Here is a 20,593-nt window from a genome sequence, read left to right on the forward strand (position 1 = left end):
TGCCTATTTAACATATCAAAGTAGGACATGGACACCAAACTTTCCCAGGATCTCTCAATTCCTTCCTGTTACAGAGTATGGCTGGCATACCCCACCCTCTACCCTGACTCACCAGCCCAGAGGCTGGGTTGCCCTTCCCCCAGAGGCTCTTCTTAATATAATCTGGACATTTTGGTTACCCTTCTCTTGGACCTTTGACCTCCTGGCTGCTGCACCCAGTCCCCCTTCTCCTTCCCCCCTCCCCACATGGTCCAGCTTAGTCTAGTCATGTCTACTCTGGACTCTCCCAGATGCCCCCACCTCTGACTATGCTCTCCCACATATCTATAATAAACTTACTCCTCTTCCACACCAAGGAGCAGTCATATCCTTTCCTTTTTTTCCCCCCATTAACCCAGGAATGGACCAGATAACCCACCCCAGAGCTAACATGTCTATGTTCTCGCCTGTCTCCTGGCTTGCTATAAATTGTTAAGATGGCCACAGGGAGTATCCCTCCAAGGGGAATGGGGGGAATGTGATGGGATGGGGATGGGGGGCATGGGAGGGAGTGAGAGGGAACTGGGATCGATATGTAAAATATGAAAAATAATTAAAAAAAGAAAACAAGATAACAACCTTAATGCAAAAAAAAAAAAAAAGGAAAAGATAGCCACAGGAAATTAAACTAGTAGGTAACAGAACAGACTAAAAAGTATTCATTAATATGCAAAGTAAACAAAGCCTGAAAGACTTGATTATCACCATGATTCACTTGCAAACTAATTCCTCACACTTGGGCTCTAACTTCCAGGAGACAGCTTTCCTTTACCTATTAGTATGTTAATAGAACTGCAGGATGTCCTTGGGGCCTGCCAAACTGCATAAGAGTAAGAACAAATCTTTCTACAGGAGAACAAAAGAAATTAAGAGCAGAAGTTTTCCAGCCACTGCCCTGGAAAAACACAGGACCTGAGGCTGCCTAGGAAAATGGGCAATGCTTTTCTGTGAGGCTTGTGGTCTCTACCCCATTTTCCCAAGCCCAGAGTTGAATAAAACTACCACCCTCAAGAACCTGTCTTCTGATCTGTAAAGGCACTTAAAATAAGCCTACAACTCAACACTTGCCCAAACTACAAATAAATTATTTTTCCTTTATGATTTTCTGTTTCCTGATTTCTTTTTAAATACAGGTAAATTAAGATGAAGAGCTGGGAAATCTCCTATTTCCACAAAACAGAAACCTGGTTATTCTCATTCATCTTCACAGAAGAAATGAGTCTCTTGCTTTGGTTGCTAAAAATAGTAACTCAATATAATACCCTTGTTTTTCTTTCCAGGAAAGAGACAGAGAGGGGGTGGGAGAAGAAGGGAGGGACAAGGAGGGAGGGAGGAAGAGGGAGAGAGGGGGGGGGTTGGGAGGTGGGTACAAGTATCCCAGCAACATTGACAATGAACCCTCTTAGAAAAGTCTAGACCAGTGGTTCTCTCAACAGCAAAAAACTATCTTGTCCTCATAGGCCATTTGGATTATTACAAATAAAGGCGCAGCAGAGCCATCTAGTGGATAGATGCCAGAGAGGCAGAGATGCTGTTATACCTTAGAGAATACAGGAGCATTCCCACAATTTTCCAGCCCAAAATTTTGAGTGCCATAGTTGAGAAGTCTTGGTCTATGAAAAGTGAGGTCTTTTTTTTTAAGTTTAGAAAGTTTTATTATAGGATTATAGATGGGAGCATAAAAGAAAGAAGGCAGAACTACTAAACAGCAGAAGCCAATCACAGAACATGGGGTGCCGTTGAACTGTTAGTGTAGGAGCAGTACGTTCATGTTAGAAAAGTAGAGCAAGGGGGCTTCAGTGAAAGAGGAAGAAAGCCCAGAGTAGCAGGGAAAGCTTTCCCAGGCTTCTGAGCAGTATCCAAAAAAGACAGAAAGGAAAGCCTACTTTTTGAGTTAGAAGTCAGAAGTGGGCACCAGAATGCTCTGTAAGCAGCTTCTGAAAACAGGAGTTTTTAGTATTCCCTTGTATAACACAATGTTCTTTTATCTCTTGAGAGACCCAAAGCTATGCTTTCATTTTTCAGTATAAAAGAACTTGCTCTTTAGAGAGCTTTGCATTTCAGAAACCAACTAGAACACAAATGTTAAATGGCATATACAAGTTTTAATAGTATAATCTGATCGGACATCTTTTTAGAAATTCCTCAAGTAGCTCTGATTCTTTTTGTGAGACAGAGTCTTGCTCTGTATCCCAGGCTGGCCTCAAACCCCAAATACCTCACTCGGCCACTACACTCGGCCACTACACCCAGCTCCTGTTTTGTTTTAAGGACACCTGTCACAGAGACCACTCTTCCCCTCTGGCATACTGTAAAGATAGCTGCAGAGTTCACCTTCAAAGCCAATGAATAAGGTCTCTGTTAAAACTGGGAAAGAGAACCAGGCGGCAGTAGTGCACACCTTTAATTCCAGCACTTGGGTGGTAGAGGCAGGCAGATTTCTGCGAGTTCAAAGCCAGCCTGGTCTACAGAGCGAGTTCCAAGACAACCAGAGCTACACAGAGAGACCCTATCTCAGAAAAAAAGGGAAGAAACAGAAACTAGGAAGGAAATGGAATAGTCAAGAGGTCCCTGTTGTTGGGAACCAGCAGTCTGCTGACCCTGCCCCCGATGATGGGCAGGACACTCATGACTATGTCATCTCTACGTCTTTACCTGGCTGCTCAAGCTTTAGCTGGCTGCCAGTGGACTCAGTTATGCATGCACAAGCCCCCCTTTTAAAGCAAACGCGCCAAGTGTGCCCCTCTCTTGCCCTCTCTCTCTTGCCCTCTCTCTCTTGCGTTCTCTCGCTCTTGCCCTCTCTCTCTCTCTCTCCCCTGCTTTCCGTTGGCCACCAGCTACCCCCTTTCTCTCCCTTCCCTCAATAAACTCCACGTGGGCACTGAGTTTCATGTTTGTGTTTTATAGGCATTAGCTGCAGCAAAAGAACAACACCCATGATGCTGCACTAAATCATTCAAAATCATTCACTACTTCAAGAAATGGAAACTGTCCGTTGTCTCACCCAAAGACCCACCAGCCCAAGGGAACTGGGCCTGCCCTTTTAACTGACTTCTTCTGGCTAAAATGTTCCTATCATGTTTGTCATTGGCTTACAAGTTCAGCTTCATTTGTATTTCATTACCCCCCTCCTTTTTTTTTTTTTTTTTTTAACTAACTACTAACTAACCTAGGCACTGACTGGAGGACTTCCTCACCAATGTCTTGGTAGATATGGCCTTTTGCCAATGGCTTGTTTTTCTAAAAACATAAACTCTCCTTTCCCCCTCTCTTCTATTCCTCCACTTAAACAAAAAGCAGTGTGAAATAATTTCCCGGAAGTTGTCCTTTTCCTTCCAAATAGGATAAAAAGCTCTTAAATGACATGTTTTTCTTAACTGCAGAAAAGGTAATGGAGACCATCATAGAGTGAGAAAAGGTACACTGTCATGAAAAATGTCAGCACACCTCAAATTGCAAATTGACTGAGACAAGACCATCACTAGAAGGATGCTTCTTTTGCTTTACTTCCCATTACTCCACCAATCAGCACATCATTTCTTCCTTAAGGATCTCTCAGGGTCATCTCTTCTTCTCCTTGCCCATGACTGCCAACCTAGCTCAGGTAGTCTATGAAACTTCCACTCTCTCTATCTTCTACATCTGTGTCCTGCCCCTCAAAAGTTCCCTGAAACTACTCATATTGTCAGTGTGCTCATGCTAGAGACTGAAGTCCAACTTATCTCACACATTTCCCCCTTCCTTCTCAGGCCCTGGTTTCTTCCTGCTGTTTTCCAAGGTTCTAGATATGAAGCACATCTGTCAGGCTGTGAAGACTTGCTACAAAACCTCACTTACAAATCATCCTTAGACTGAATATGCATTTAAGAGGTCAATATCCTGAATATGCAGGATTAAATAAAATATGCTGGACACCTATAAAATATACTGTCCAGCATGCCTTTCTTTAACCTATCATTCAGGAGGCAGTGGCAAGCATATCTTTTTGAGTTCCAAGCTAGCCAGGGCTACATAGTGAGACCTTGGCGCAAAATCAAACAACAACAAAATCACTACAATTAGTTTCCTTTCCCCCTTCCTAACCCATTAGGAAAGTGAGAATGACCATTGTGGCTTGTCTCCCACCTGCCAGACAGCACTGCTCTCCACCCTCAATGGCTTTCTAGCCTGTCTTTGTCCTGAGGGCTGTGCTTCTCTATAGAACCAAATACCACCTCTGTGGGCTTTGGCCTAATGTTGGGATACACGGGCTCTCCTTAAGGCATTTTTGACCGCCACAGAAGCACAGACTGCCCTGCTGGATCATGAGGGTTGGGGGCGAAACCCTGATGCAGAGTTGACTAAGCAGTGGACTCACATGCCATTATCAGTCATCATAGCGAAGAAAGCCTGTATTTCCTGGGCTTAGCTCCAGGGCTGCTTGTTAGTCCCAGGGAGCTGAAGATAGCCTTAAACTCAAGAAACTCCATTCACTGTTTCTCAAGGTTATTGGAAAGTTAATGAAAGAAGACTCTGGGCATCCCACTCAACATCAGGATTCTTTGTTAATACTACAGCTCTCCATGTCTCATGGCTTTCAAAATTAATTGGCAAACTGGGAGAACTTGGTAATGCAGTGTAGACACTGAGCAGTCTGATACAACCATCTCTGAAGATAAAAATGTACAATATAAATGGCAAAGAGTAGGAACAGTTATAAAACTAACAAAATTAAAATTTATTTGTGAACAAGCGACTCATGGCTACATTTCAAAGACTCACACTCACATCTATTTATATTCTTTTGTGTGAGATAGGGTCTCATATCTATGTAGCCCATAATATCTCACAACTCCTGCCTTGGCCTCCCTAGTACTAGGATCCTAAGTACGAACCACATTTTACTTCTTTCTAAAGGTACAGATCATGAGCATTAAGAATCACTGAAATACCATCACAGTGTACTATTTCCATTCTAGCTCTCATCTGTTATATGGCACTAAGAATTAGCAAAATAAAATTCAATCTGCATAGTTTAGGGCCTCATACCTCATTTCTTTTCTAGGTGACTAGGCAATTTCACTAGATAATACACTAAATGGCGCTGACAGTTTTCATCTATATTTTTTGAGACAAGGTTTCTCTACATAGCAGTCCTGGTTATCCTGGCACTTGCTCTGAAGACTAGGCTAGCCTCAAACTCACAGAGGCTCACCTGCCTCTGCTTCCCAAGTGCTGGGATTAAGGGCATGCACTACCACCACTGTTTTCATCTTGAGTAACTAACACATATAAACTGTTCAATTACAAGTCAGGATGGTCAACAGTTAAAGCCTATTCTCTAAGAAAACAGCAGACAGCAATTCTTAGTTCATAGCCAAAGATGACTTTTAGCAAGCAAAGATAAAAGCACATAGCTCAGGGGTGTCCTGAAATCCTGGTTTCTGTATAAAGTACCACCTCTCAGCAATGCTGCTTCCAACAAATCAGATTTAAACATCTGAGGAGAATGTTAAAGATACGGTGGCAATCCTCTTACTACATACAGCAGTCAATGCTGTGTTGGAGGAACTAGCAAAGGATTTCGTACTTTACCTTTCTTTATGGCTCAACATTCTTGGTCATTCTTGGTCTTGAGTGTCCACCAGGCATTCCTCTGCCCATGAAGCTGCCAGAAACAATGAGTATTGTCTTTGTAACTAAGCAAGGGAGAGGTGGTTATTGCAGGACAACATAAACTGAGTAGAGCAGAAAAGAACATATTTCCTGGGTTAAAACAGGTTAGACAGTGTAACTAACATTCTAAAAGCCAAATGAAGGCTATTGTGTCCTAATTTTTCTAAACAACTTAAAGCATGAACATGGCATACAACATGGAGAGTTAATCAAATAACTCCATACCCATGTGTCACTGTTGGGACTAAACCCAGCAAGCAATCCTAACATGAGCATGCTGACTTCAGACTTTAGCTTCCAACTTCCATAAATAAAAACAAACAATAATAATTAAAAAATCAAGAGAAAGAAAACTCCTCACAACAGTGACTAGATAAACATGCCCTTTTCCATTTTAAGCCTAAGAACACGAAGTATCATGTTCAAAATGATCCAGGCTAGGTAGGATGTAAGCATAAGCAGAAGCCAGAAATTATTTGTCAAGGACAACTCATTTCAATGAGACCACAATCAATGTTGGAGAAAATAAACTGACAGTTGTAGTATATTCATGATGTAATTTTCAAGGATCAGGTATAACTAGCATTGATAATAAATCCATTTTCCTACAATAATACACTGCAGAAAGGAAAAGTTGAGAAACATGGACTCATAAAGCAAAGCAATGTTTGACAACACTAATTCGTTGTTAATATATTAACCATTTGAAAGACATTAGCCATTTCATTAAACATCACCATTCACATATATACAAGTTCAAGTGTGTACCCTCTTATCCTTATCTCAGTGCTTTTTTTAAAAACAACATCATTTTGTTCTCCTCAGGGGAGATTTGGAAACTTAAGACAAGTCTGAATGTGATCATTTTGGGGGAAGGGCCTACTGATAGGTCAGAAATGCCCTTCAACAGCTCAGTGCTCAGGGCAGCACATAACAATAGAGAATAATTACCCTCCTGGGGCTGAGATAGCTCCATGATCTAGGAGTTCAAGTCTCAGTGACCATGTCAGGCTGCTTTCAAATGTATGTGACTTTAACTCCAGGTGATCTAATGCCTTCTTTTGACCTTAGTGGACACAAGCAGAAGCTTGTGGGCGAGTATATGCGTGCACACACTTACACACATTTAAAGAAAATGATTACCCCTTATATAGAATTATCCCCTTTTGTGTGGCATTTGCACAACCTGGACTTAATTTCCAAGAAAGGAATGTGGAGGATGTGAAAAAAAAAATCCCCCGATTTTTCATGTTTAAAGTAGGACACACAATTACAAACTGACCAGCTAGAATTAACCCTGAACTACTTGGAAACATTAAAATCCAAACTCTGGACAAGTTGAGATCCACAGAAATAAATTGCAGTGCATGGATACACTCTGGGCTACTTGAAACTGCTCAAAGTTATTGGCCAGTTTCTGCATGGCATAAGTTTAGCCTGTTAAAACTAAAATATAACAGGGGGTGCTTTTTGTGCATATCAGTTATGCCCACAGTTCTTCAGGCAGATAACCCCACACTGGAGTGTTAACATCACCCTAAGTACATACATTTGACGTGAGATTTTTATAAACACAACAAACCTTTTGCATTGCTGAAGGAACTAGAGTACTCACAGGCTCAGTTCCAGGTCCTTTAAGTATAGGTACAAATTCTTTGAGAGCCTTACTGGCAAGGACCTCTGAACCAGAATCCATCTTCACAGTAATCCGCAGAGAGCTTTGCTTCAAGAATGATCTTTATGCTATTTGTCACCACTTAAGCTTGCAATACTAATCAGATACCTAATAACTTGCAGGCACCTAACACATCAAGGGCAGAAAAATAAACTGTTAACAGAAAATTGAAAATTATGTGCAAATCTTACCAAAAGCAATCTGCAGATTCAATGCAATCCCCATCAAAATCCCAGCACAATTCTCCACAGACCTTGAAAGAACAATACTCAACTTTATATGGAAAAATAAAAACTCAAGAAGCTAGTCACCAAAATACCAAATACTCCAATTAAAAAATGAGGTATAGAACCAGAGAATTCTCAATAGAGGATTCTAAAATGGGGGAAAGGCACTTAAGGAATTGCAATATCCTTAGCCATCAGGGAAATGCAAATGAAAACAACTCTGAGATACTATCTTACTCCTGTCAGAAAGACTAAAATCAAAAATACCAAAGAGAGTTTATGCTGGAGAGGATGTAGAGAAGGGGGAACACTCCTCCACTACTGGTGGGAGTACAAATTTGTACAGCCACTTTGGAAATCAGTATGGCAGCTTCTCAGGAAATTCGGAATCAGTCTAACTCAAGATCCATCAATTCACTCTTAAGCATATATCCAAAAATGCACATTTATACAACAAGGATATCTGTTCAGCTATGTTCATAGCAGCATTATTTGTAATAGCCAGAACCTGGAAGCAACCTAGATGCCCCTCAACTGAAGAACGGATACAGAAAATGTTGTACATTTACATAATGGTGTACTACTCAGTGGAAAAAAACAATGGAATCTTGAAATTTGAAAGCAAATGGAACTAAAAGAAACTATCCTGAGTGAGGTAACTCAGACACAGAGAGACAAACATGGTATGTACTCGCACATATGGATATTAGACATAGAGCAAAGGATAACCAGCCTACAATTCAAACCACTAGAGAAGCTAGGAAATAAGGAGGACCCCTCCCACCCCCAAGAAGGGGAAAAGGAAGGATCTCCTGAGTAAATTGGGGTGGGAATCAAGAAGGTCCAGTTGGGGGAAGAACAGAGAAGGGGAGCAAGTGAACAGATACCTTGATAGAGGGAGCCATTATAGGCTTAACAAGAAACCTGACACTAGAGAAATCTTCAGGGATTTGTGAGAATGACCCCAACTAAGAATCTAAGCAATAGTGGAGAGGCTACCTACCTTAAATGCCCTTCCCCTATAAAGAGATTGATGACTACCTTAAATGTCATCCTAGAGCCTTCATCCAGTAGCTGATGGAAGCAGAAGCAGATATCCACAGGTAAACACTGAGCCAAACTCCTGGAATCCAGTTGCAGAGAGGGAGGAGTGATGAGCAAAGGGGTCCAGACCGAACCAGGTGGGTGTCACTGGCACTGGGGCCACTGGCAGTGGAACCAGTATTTATCCCTAGTGCATGAACCGTTGTTTGGAGCTCATTCACAGTGTAGGGATATTCTCTCACCTTAGATACAGGAAGGAGGACCTTGGTCCTGCCCCAAATGAAGTGACAGACTTTGATGATCCCCCATGGGAGGCCTCACCCTTCCAGAGGAGTGGATGGGGGGTGGGATGGGGAGATGGTGGGGGGAGTGGAGGATTGGAGGGAAAAGGAACTGGGATTGATATGTAAAGTAAGATTATTTTTAATTTAAATAAAAAATTAAAAAGGAGAATATTTGCAAGTCTCCAGGCAGGACAAACTAAGTACATATGGAGCTGGATGCTCTAAGAGCAAGGGCTCTCCCTTCACCTTTCCCAATAAGCACTCTAAGAAGCCCCACTCTACATCCCTTTTAGTAGTTCTTTAACCTGTGGCAGAAAATGAAACGCAATTCACTTTCCTCTTTCTGTCATTTCCCTAACATATATTTCCACTTGTTCATTTAACCTACTTCCATTCCAATTCTAGGTAATGGTGGTCTGCTCCAGAAGACGAAGCAGGTGGGCAAAGACACAGAGAACTGTGCCCGTGTTGCTTTTGGTGAATTCCAAAATTTTGACTTTAAAACCCCTGAAGAAAAAGAGAAAAACAATGGGATGATTTTCATTTCTAAAACAGTGAAGAAGGCAACAGTGAGTGGGGGTGAACTTGGGTTCACAGTAGGCTCCCATGCGTGCATTTACTTCTCCGAGAGATGCACAGGACTGCTTTGCTCACTTGGAATTTCTGATTGTTTTACAGACACCTGCAAAACCTTGGAACAAAAGGAACATTGGAAGAGTGATAGCAAAGAAAAGCTGGGGATGGAGCAACAGTGGCTTTTAGGGACTGACACACAGAGGTTATCCAAATTAAGATATACACATCCAAGTATTTCTCAAGATCTCGCAGTAAAAAACAAATGAGGGAGAGTTACAGTAATGCCTTACCAGCAGCTTCGGCCCAGTAACTTTCAACAGACTGTTACACAGACCCCAGTCACCCCATTATTTTGGAAGTTCTTCTCTCGCTCTGGGGCGGGGCACAAAAAGAATAGGATACAAGAAATTGAGTCGTGGAAAAGCTTAAACTTGTGTTCTGGACACAATTGTGTTGCTGATGCCTACCCTGGAGATGGCGATGAGTTCCAATTCCCCTGACAGAGTCAGGGTATCAATAACGCAGATCCGGAGGAGTTCCAGCTTCTTCAGCCTCGGTTCCCAGAAAGTCAGTCTCCTCATCTCCTAAATGGACAGAATCCTCAAAGGTCATCTGGTCACCCTTTATAGGAGAGAGCACTGGGAACCGACCTATGGTCAACCCCACCCCTTCCTTGCTCGGCAGGACCTCCGCTACACTCGTGGGCCTACACCTTACGGGTCTCCCCGGCCCATGGGAGCGCGTGAGAGTGTGTGTGAGAGACAGGCCATGCTACGCTGTTGATAATGCTACAGTCTCCCCACTTACCGGGACGGATCTCCGTGCTGACTCCCGGCAACATCCTTTAACGCGTGCAACCATCTTGAACACGCCCCCTTACATCACGACGCACGTGAGTTCATGACCTCCAGCCAGCCCCTTCGGCCCATAAACCGGAAGTCCCGCCCTGCCGCATCGCTCTCCCTGGTGCTACGGCCGGCTCTGGCGCCGGATTTCCACCGGTATCCCAAAGACGGGTTTATGACTACAACCAGGAATTAATTTGCTCACTCCCTCACCTGCCGGCAGCACCACACTCTCACATTAGAGCGTAAGGTCACGCCCATATTAATTCTGTGACCCTCCCACGTCACCTGCTCTTCTCCATCCGTAGTCACGCCTTCTCGTTACGAGAGAAACCTAGGCCACGCCTCTTCCCCTGGGCTGTACCACCTGCCTCCCCTTACAGGTGGGGCCGTTTCCATGGTGCCAGCCTGGTATTCTCTTTGAGAGCCCCCTTCCCTCGCATGCATATTTGCCTGTCCTATATCCTTGGTGCCTCTTGTCATCTGGTATAAATGACTGCTTTGATTTTGATAGCATTAGTTATCTTTCATCTTCCAGAAATGATTTGAAGCAGCCTACTAAAATGTACACAACATTCTACAAGAGAAATGTTTTAAAGAATTGGAGGGAAAATTCATTGAGGGATAATAATTAAGGCATCCAATTGCAAACCATCAGATATAGAACAGTATCTGAAGGTGGACAGTAGGTGAGGTTCTAAGCTTCTAAAACGCTACAGAACAGAGGAAATGATAATTATTGTAAGAGTTTACAATATTCACAAAAGACTGATTCCCTGATAGGCAGACAGACAGGAAGAGGGACTATAACTAGATAATAATGATGGTGGTGTCTCCCTCACCCTCCTGACCAGAGACAAAGACTGGCAGGTTAAAACAACTTCTCGAGGTGGATATCTGAGTTTGGGGCCAGCCTGGTCTACATAGTGAGCTCCAGGCCAGTCAAGACTATATAGAGACCCTGTCTCAGGTGGTGGTGGGGGTACTTCCAGTCCAACAAGATAAGGCCAAACAAGAACCTGTTTACCACAGACTTAAGGACCTATCAGCTTTCCCTGCCTTTCTTCAAACTGACCATCCCTAATTTGAGGGAGGAAGATTCCCCTGACCCCCTGAAAAGACCTTTAAAAATCCCAGCCCCTCAACTTTCCAAGTCTTTTGCTATGTGTGCTTTGTTCTCTCTCTCTCTCTCTCTCTCTCTCTCTCTCTCTCTCTCTCTCTCTCTCTCTCTCTCTCTCTGTGTGTGTGTGTGTACTTCATTACCTCCAATAAAAGCCTTTTTTACCAGCTGATTTTGCCTGCTGCTATCTTCTCCCAATACCTGTTGGAAATTTACCCTGCCTTTTAACTCCTTAACTGGCAGAGAAAACAATCCCATTCAAGATCTCTAAACCATAACCCATGATAGTGATGTTGTGAGGTAAGTGGAAAGAAAATGTCGTATGTATTGATCCACTGACCCCCTTAATGTAAACTGTTGCCACAATTACAATAAATGAAATTTAGGAACTGTCCACACTTACCACTTCTGCTGAGTACCTAGGCCCTCAATGGCCTGGCTTAATTCAAAGTTGCATTTAGGTTATCTTTCCCTGTCTATGACTACAAAAGAATTTCATCCATGTTGTTTGACTGAATAACTAATATGGGAACTAATGTTTTCATTACACACAAAATGAAAAAACAATCTATAATCAATTGATAATGTCTGACATGAGTATAAGAAAGGAAGATGTCTGGAAATAACATTATATATTTCTGATTTATAGTGATAAGGTTGTGTGTGTGTGTGTGTGTGTGTGTGTGTGTGCAGTCCACAAAATTAATTCTCATTGCAAGGCTGTTGGTGAAATTCATATAGTAGAGGGCTCAAGTTCATTATTTTTGGCCATGTCTCTGCACTGGAAACGCTGAGACATTGGGTGATTCACTTGCATTTTGTATTAATGAGAAGGAGGGCTTAGAATACTGTTAGGAAGATGAGACTATATAATTTAAATGTGCCTCCAACCCAAGTTTGTAGAGGTTTGCATAAGAAGTCTGCACAAAGAGGCCTAAACATGACTCAACTAACAGCAAAATTGAGAATTAAGGCTGGATATTACTACTCCATAGATCATGGTTGCAATAAATTTAGGCTAGAAAAACATGACCAGTGCAAGCCATGACAAAATTCTTAGAACTTCCCAGAGACAAAATTACAATAGATGTAATAATCAATATAGTTGACTTTCACTTGTGATTCATGAATTGGGATAGCCTCCCTTCTACAAAATAGCATAAAAGTTTGCAGTTTACAATAGCAAAATAGTGGTTTTTTTTAAACATGAAAACTGATACCAGATTAACACACACACACACACACACACACAGGAGAGAGAGAAAGGGAGAGTGTGTGTGTGTGTGTGCTGGCTAACATCAAGTGCCTTCAGAGTACTCTTAGTACTTATCCTTATCTTGAATGACTCAATACAACTAGAACCTCAGATTTTAGGAAAATCTGGTCTGTTGAGACCTATCTACTTCCTTAGTTGTGACATTTCAAAAGAGTGATTCCATTTTGCTATGGCATTGCTCCTGGGATTTCATCAGGGTTCTACATCCAAAACAGTGGGCCTCCATAACCCTTGCTTAACACAGCTGGACAACAGTGGAAACAGATTCACATATAAGACAAAATGTCAGTTAAGTCTTGCTTTTAGTAGATGAAATTCACTATAACATCTCCATTTCCAAGAGAAGACACAAGCCCATTGAAGAAATGGCCCTTTAAATTCTTTTCGTAAAGCTGGACATGGCACACACCTTTAGTTCCAGCACTTGGGAATTCAGCCTCTTGTCTATATAGTGAGGACCAGGACAGCCAGGGCTACATAGAGAGACCTTGCCTTTATTTGTTTGTTTGTTTTGAAACAGGGTTTCTTTGTTCTGGAACAAGCTCTGTAGATCTGCCTGCCTCTACCTCCCGAATGCTGGGACTAAAGGTGTGCACCACCACTACCACCACTGCCTGGCTGAGAACGTACTTTAAAATATCCTACCTTAGAAATGTTGGCAGAATTTTATTTACCATGTTTCTCTGAATTAATTTTTATTTCCAAGCAGTAGTGATTAACTTTCTCTGACTAACAAAAATGTTAACCTGTAAAAAAAATAAGACAAAGTTCATCATGATTATAGTTATTTATTAACTTACAAAATTTGACGAACTTTTTTGCTATCCTTGTATATGACTTCCTCATCTTTAAATGAGCATGGGACCAAACTCTGGGCAGGCCCCATACCAAGTAGTAATTGGCCAAAACAAAATGGATTCCATGTGTTTGGTTTTTTTTGTTTGACTGTTTATTTTGATTTTCATTTTTGTTTGAGGTTTTTGGAAACATAAAGAGAAACACACACACCACACAGAGAGACAGAGAAAAAGACAGAGGGAGAAAGAGACAGACAGAGAGAGAGAGAGAGAGAGAGAGAGAGAGAGAGAGAGAGAGAGATAAAGTTGGATGATTAGGGAAGTGAGAAAATGGGAGGCTGTGTCTTAATTTAAAGAGAATAAAATCATCCAGTTGTGACAATGTAACAGATTTTAAAGAGACATAAGTCCTCCTTACCTTTTGCTTTATTGTGGGTAAAAGGAACCTCTCTATCCATATGTACTTTTACAATATTAGTGAGCTTTAAAAACATGCTGGGTGGTGGTGGCATGCACCTTTAATCTCAGCACTCAGGAGGCAAAGGCAGTTGGCTTTCTGTGAGTTCTACATACCAAGTTCTAGGACAGCTAAGGCTACATGTAGAGAGACCCTGTCTCAAAACAAACAACAACAAAAACAGCATCCTGCATGAGTCAGAAGAACAACAGACACATTTCTATTTTGTGTTATATCATATTTTATTTACTTCTGAGTAGGAGATCAGTAGTCTTGTACCCAGATACTGCTATGGCATTAAAAAATAAAATGGAGAGATAAATGTATCTCTCCTGTCTCAGAATATTGGTTGCCCCTTTGGAATCTTCCAGCAATAATAATCTAAACATTTTCTTGATATTCTATATACTCTAAACATTTGGAAGTAAATTGTGATATTCCATGATTGAAATTCTTTTACTTGTCATCATTACCACAGTTACTAAGAAGTTATTGCAACTACCAAGTTAAACAGATAAGACTCCTCTGGAAATTTGCTAATTAAAATTCCTATGTCAGTTTGCATCAGGTAGTACAGGCCTGGTATCTTAGCTACCGGGGAGGCTAACGCAGGAAGATCAAAGTTTTTTTGTTATTGGTTTTTTTTGTTTTTTTGTTTTGCTTTGTATTTTTTTTTTTAAGATTTATTTATTTATCATGTATGTACTGTCCTGCCTGCATGTATCCCTGCAGGCCAGAAGAGGGCACCAGATCTCATTACATATGATTGTGATCCACTATGTGGATTCTAGGAACTGAACTCAGGACCTCTGGAAGAGCAGGCAGTGGTCTTAACCAGTGAGCCATCTCTCCAGTGCAAGAAGATCAAAGTTTAAGGACTGTCTGGCTACAGAGCAAGTTCAGAGTCAGCCTGGGCAATTTAATGTGCCCTGTTTCAAAATATGAAATAAAAAGAGTATTGGGTATATAAGTTGAAGAGCATTTGCCTACCATGTATGAGTTCCTGTGTTTGATCCCAGCACTGCAAAACAGATGATAGAGAGACAGACACAGATTATCAAGAGGAAGTGAGGTTACAAGCAGGTAAAGGTAACTGCTGCCAAACCTAATGACTTAAGTTTGATCCCTAGAGTGTATACATAGCAGAAGAAGACAACCAACTCCTAAAAGTTGTCCTCCAACCTACATATACACCCCATGACATGTGCATATGTGTATACATGTACACAATCTCAGGTAAATAAATGTAAGAATAGAATAATTGTAATTGAAATGAACACCAAATCTGTGCAAACTTTTGAAAACTGTAAAAGATATATTGAGAAGCAAGAATCCTGGTATGTAACTCTGTTTTCCTTGTATTTTATTGAGATTTTTATCAAACTACTTAATAACAAGTTTGTTTTTAACACTTTCACTGTGACAAGTAACTTGTGACAGTTCACTTTATTGGCAGTATCTCTTGTTTGACATTTGTGCTTTTTTCTTTTTATTTGTGTAAAGGGACTTATAAAAGTTTGTATTATTAATGATTCCAGTTTGGATTGCTGTAAATGGGTCTTTATTTGGACTGCCAGCTCCCAAGTACTGATATGGAGACTTCTTAGTAATTAGGAAAGTTTGGCCTTAGCTTAGGCTTGTTCCCAAGTAGCTCTTATAACTAATGTTTTTAAAATCTACATCCTAGCACATGGGTCATTACCTCTCCTTAGTACAGTATCTCTGACTTTCTCCTTGTCCTATTGCTAATCCATCATGTCTGAGGTTCTTCCCAGAGTTCCTGTCTCTGCCTGGAATTCCCACTTATCCTATCCTGCCTAGCTATTGGGTGTTCAGCTATTTATTAAATCAATCAGAAGGTGGCTTAGGTAGGTGAGGTAAAACAGACACATCTTCACAGCTTGTGATCAAATATCCTGCAACAGATTGTTGCTTCTGTTTTGCTGTAGAAAACACTTTTTAAAGACAATTATTGGGATAAACAAAAAATGAAAGCTGTACTTGTAACTTAAAAGATATTCATTTCAATTGTATGTGCATGAGTACATACCTGTCTGTATGTATATGTACCACGTGAAGGCCAGGAGAGGGCACTTGAACTCCTGCAACTGTGGCAGTTGTGAGCTGCCATGTGGGTGCTAGGAACTGAACCAGAATGCTCTAGAAATCTACCTGCCACTGCCTCCCAGTGCTGGGATTAAAGACATTCACTACCATACCCAGCTGCAGCCAGTGTTCTTATTTGATGAGCCATCTCTCCAATCCCAACTTTAAACTTTTAGAAAAAATAAGTCAGATCAGTAGAGACTGGAGAAAAACTTCATCAGTGAAGAACACAGGCTGTTCTTCCTAAGGACCCCTGTGTCTCAAAAATCTATAACTCCAGCTCCAGGAGATTGGCCACTTTCTTTCGGCCTCTACAGGCACTAAATGCACATGGTACACAACATACATTCAGGCAAAACACCCATGTATATAAAATAATCATATGAAAGTTGAAAAACTAAAAAGGAATGTAATCAGTATGTCTTAGGTCATATAGCTAGAATAATACTCCAAGGATACTGATAATTTTATGTTTTTGTAATCATTATAAACTAAGAAAGATTAAAAATAAATAAGTCTATTAACTAATTCAAGAATTGCAAAAATAAAAACCCATATAAGGGCTTAACAAATTATAAACTACTAATAAATTAGAAATCAAAGTGGAATTGAAAACTAGATCCACGATCTTGGTTTTTCTCAAATTACAACATAAAACTCAAGTTCAATGAAAACAAGAGAAATTGATACACACTGTAAAAAGCATGAACAGGATATATATTACTTAGTCCTAGTGGTGCTGATCTGTAATTCCAGTTCCTTAGGAGGCTGAGGCAGGAGGAATGAAAGTTCAAGGACTGAATGGTTTACAGTATGAGTTCAAGGCCAGCCTGGACAAGTTAGGGAGACCCTGTCTCAAATTAAAAAGGAAAAAGAGAGGCCATACACTTTTAATACTAGCACTCAGGAGGCAAAGGCAGGCAGATTTCTGTGAGTTCCAAGCCAGCCAGAACTATCTGAGTAGTCTCTATTTCAACAAATAAATAAATTAATTAATAAAAATAAAATTTGAAAAAACAAGGAGGTAGAATACAGCTCAGTGGCAAAAACGTAAGAAAGTGTTTGAAGTCGTATTATGTTAAGCCTTGGTATATGAGAACATGTTCTACAAAGAAAATAAGCTAAAAGCAAAACAAACCCTATTGGGGAGAGGGACTGCAGAGATGGCTTAGCAGTTAAGAGTGTTCTTGCAGAGGACCAGCACACAGATCTGAATCAATCCTTAAAACTGCCTGTAACTCCAGTTCCAAGGGAACTCTAATTTGTTCTCGGGCACTTGCTCTTAGGTGCATAATGTGCCGGGTGTGGTGGCACCTTTAATCCCAGCATTTAGGAGGCAGATGTAGGCGGATCTCTCTGAGTTCAAGGCCAGCTTGTCTACACACTGAGTTCCAAGACAAGTAGGGCTATGTACAGAGACCCTGTCTCAAAAAAAAAAAAAAAAAAAAGACTCTCATTTTGCTAAATGTGACCGCATTTTAAATCCCAGCACCCAGAAGGCAGAGGTAGGTGGATTTCTGTGACTCTGAGGCCAGCTAGTCTATAAAGTGAGTTCCAGGACAGCCAGTGCTACATAGTGAGACCCTGTCTCAAAACAAAAAACAAACAAACAAAACAAAAAACAACCAACCAAACAAAAAATAATTTAAACAATGCAAAGGAATTTATTAATACAGCAGCCAATTTAACCCTATGATCATAACAGGCTTATGGATAGTGAAAAGGCTGCTGGTTAAAATGTAATGTCAGTTACTGATGCACTGGCAAGATGGCTCAGTAGGTAAAGGTGCCTGCTGTGCAAGGTTGAAGACCTGAATTTGGATGGAAGGAAATGCATAGTGTAAGTTTTTATCTGATCTCCACACAAGAGACAAGGCCATGTGTTCTACCCTCCCAATAATAAATAATAAAGTAAAAGAAAACAACAGCAAACAAAACCTCGGGGGCCAGTAAGATGGCTCTCAGCAGGTAAAGGCACTTGCTAAGCAAGCCTGGAGACCTGAGTTTTATCCCCAGAATCCATGTAAAGGAAGAAGGAGAAAACTGACTCAGCAGTTATGCTCTGTGATCTTCACATGTGTACCTTGACACTTACATGAGTGCCTCCACACACATCACACACAACAACAATAATAATAAGTACAGTAATTTGGAGATTGAATAGATTACTTGGTGGGTTAGAGCACTTACAGTCTGAGCATGAGGACTTAGGTTCAAATCCTCAGAATCTATATAAGAAACCTGGTATGGTTGTACACTCAAACCCAACAATGTGGTGGGGCAAAGACTTGAGGGATCATTGGGATTTCCTGATTAGCAGTCTGTCTTTTAGGTTAGAGAGAGCCCATCTCAAGTGGTAAGACACAGAGCAATAGAGGACACCCTACATTCATCCCTGGGATTCATGAATCCACACACATGCACCTACTCACACATGTGAAACCACTCATACACATACATACAAAATACAAGAAAAAAGGAAAAATATTCTTTTGTATTTAGAGGTTAAAAAGTTGTCATTATCCCATGAGGCATCATTTTTCATGCAACTCTACAGATTCCGCAGAATAGTAGCATTCCTGTAAGGGTAGACAAGGTTAATCTTCAAGTCCCAACATCACACTACCTCATTCGTATTGTTCCACTATAATGAGTCAAAACAACATTTCATAAGAACATGCAAAGCCCACAGCTGTCAATACAGTGATTCATCCTTGTAATTGCAGCACTTGAAAGTTGAAAGCCAGAGAATCAAGAGTTCAAGGCCATACTTGGTTATTCAGTGAGTTTTGGGACAACCTGGGCTACATGGCATCCTGTCTCAGAAAAAAAGTTTCAAATCTAAGTAAAATGTGTGCCATTCATTAAAATACATCAACATTAGTCATTCATACTGGTGGTAGTAGATGTACTTAAAATCATTCTTTTGCTTCTCCATGCTTTCTTCTTCTCATTATTTAATGTGTATGAGTGTTTTGCCTGAATGTTTGTCTGTATAATGCATGTGTGCAATGTAGTGCCTTCATGTATATATGTAAATGAGACAAAAAGATTACTGAGAAACAATATCTGTTCAGAGAAGACAAGTTTTTTTTCTCTTTGGAAATGAATGTTGTACACTGGATGAGACTCAATGCTTTATATTATTTTATTTAATCTGAAACAGGGTTTCTCTGTGTAACAGTCCTAGCTGTCCTGGAACTCACTCTGTAGATCAGGCTGGCCTCCAACTCATTGAGATCTGTCTGCCTCTACTTCCCAAGTGCTGGAATTAAAGGTGTGCACCACCACCACACAGGACTTGGTATTTTAGTGTTACTTTAACTGTGACCCTGGTCACATCCATGTAAGAGCATGTGTAAATTTATTACTTTTATAAAGTGCAAGACTAAAGGCAAATTCAATCAGATATCTGTGTGTCTAACACAGGGCCATTGTGTCCTGATTGAAATCTCTGTTAAATTTCTATCTCTGTGTATATTGACTTTTCCTTCTCAAGATAACTTCATGTATTTTTTTTTCAGGGTGGGAGTAGCTAGGTCAGCTCTTTCCTTAGGGAAATTTCCATTGCATCTCACAGTGGCATTGCTAGAATGGCTGGACCAGCTGCCTCTTCCTTCAGGACAGCTTTTCCTCTCTGTGTTCTTGGTGCCAAGGAGATGGTAAAAGCCTTCCTCAGGTGGACTGAGCTAACAGAAAAGGGACATCTCCAACAAAATCCCACCCTAACCGTGTCTCTCAAAGTGCTACAGAAGTGTGCCTGTTCATAGTTTCCACTTTGATGCTTTAAAACCCAAATGTGCCATGCAATCTCTTCTTTCAATTTGTGACTTTCCAGGATGTGTGTGCCAGAAGGGGAGAGAGGAAAGCCCAGGAATAGACCATAAGGGACTTCTATTGGCATTGTTGGTGGGATGCCCACCTGGGGAGAGTTTTCCATCCCTAGTATTTCAATCCTCAGATTATCACAGGGGTTGGTTGTAATTTCAGTTTTGAATTATTAGGTCTAGAGCTTGCCCCAATAGGACATGACCTATTAGGGCATACTGGCTCAGTATGATGGTGACAGGTTTCAAGGTAGGTCAGGGTAGCTAGGAAAGGGACAGCCATTCCACTCATACCACTGCTGCCAGTGACTTTAACACCCAGTCCTCTGGTGCCTCATATGTGAGATGATTGTCACCACTGTGAGGATTCGAGAAATAATCCAGTTCACAGTAAGCAGCTCTTAGTCCCTGTTAAATAGTTGCACTGAAAAAGGTAGTCACTAGCATCATGTAGCAACTTACACCGAAGTAAATTACAGTTTCTTAGCAGTTCTAGCCCCCTTTAAAGAGGTTAGTATTCATTTTACATAGTGCCATCAGAATAGAGCATTGTCAGTGGTGACATCATCTTCATCGTCACCACTGAGTGATCATATTGGGCAGCAAGGCTTCATATCATTAATGTTGAGCTTCTGACAACAGCCAGGCATCCTTAGGGTTCAACA

The 20,593-nt window shown here is 41.0% G+C and overlaps 1 long non-coding RNA gene across 2 annotated transcripts in view; it reads right to left on the minus strand.

Moving 5' to 3' along the window:
• LOC127218181 (uncharacterized) overlaps positions 1-6,770 on the minus strand; it is a 41,331-nt gene extending 34,561 nt beyond the window's left edge. Inside the window, exons 1-3 of one of the 2 annotated variants that reach the window (XR_007834165.1) lie at positions 6,646-6,768; positions 5,614-5,686; positions 4,582-4,687 (exon numbers count right to left, since the gene is read on the minus strand). This is a non-coding gene — a long non-coding RNA (uncharacterized LOC127218181). Of the gene's footprint in view, positions 1-4,581; positions 4,688-5,613; positions 5,687-6,645 lie in introns of those variants that run through there. The other variant, XR_007834164.1, reaches the window with a different exon arrangement.
• Positions 6,771-20,593: the final 13,823 nt, after the last annotated feature.

This window comes from Phodopus roborovskii, unplaced genomic scaffold (assembly GCF_943737965.1).
Source record: "Phodopus roborovskii unplaced genomic scaffold, PHOROB, whole genome shotgun sequence".
NCBI lineage: Eukaryota > Metazoa > Chordata > Mammalia > Rodentia > Cricetidae > Phodopus > Phodopus roborovskii.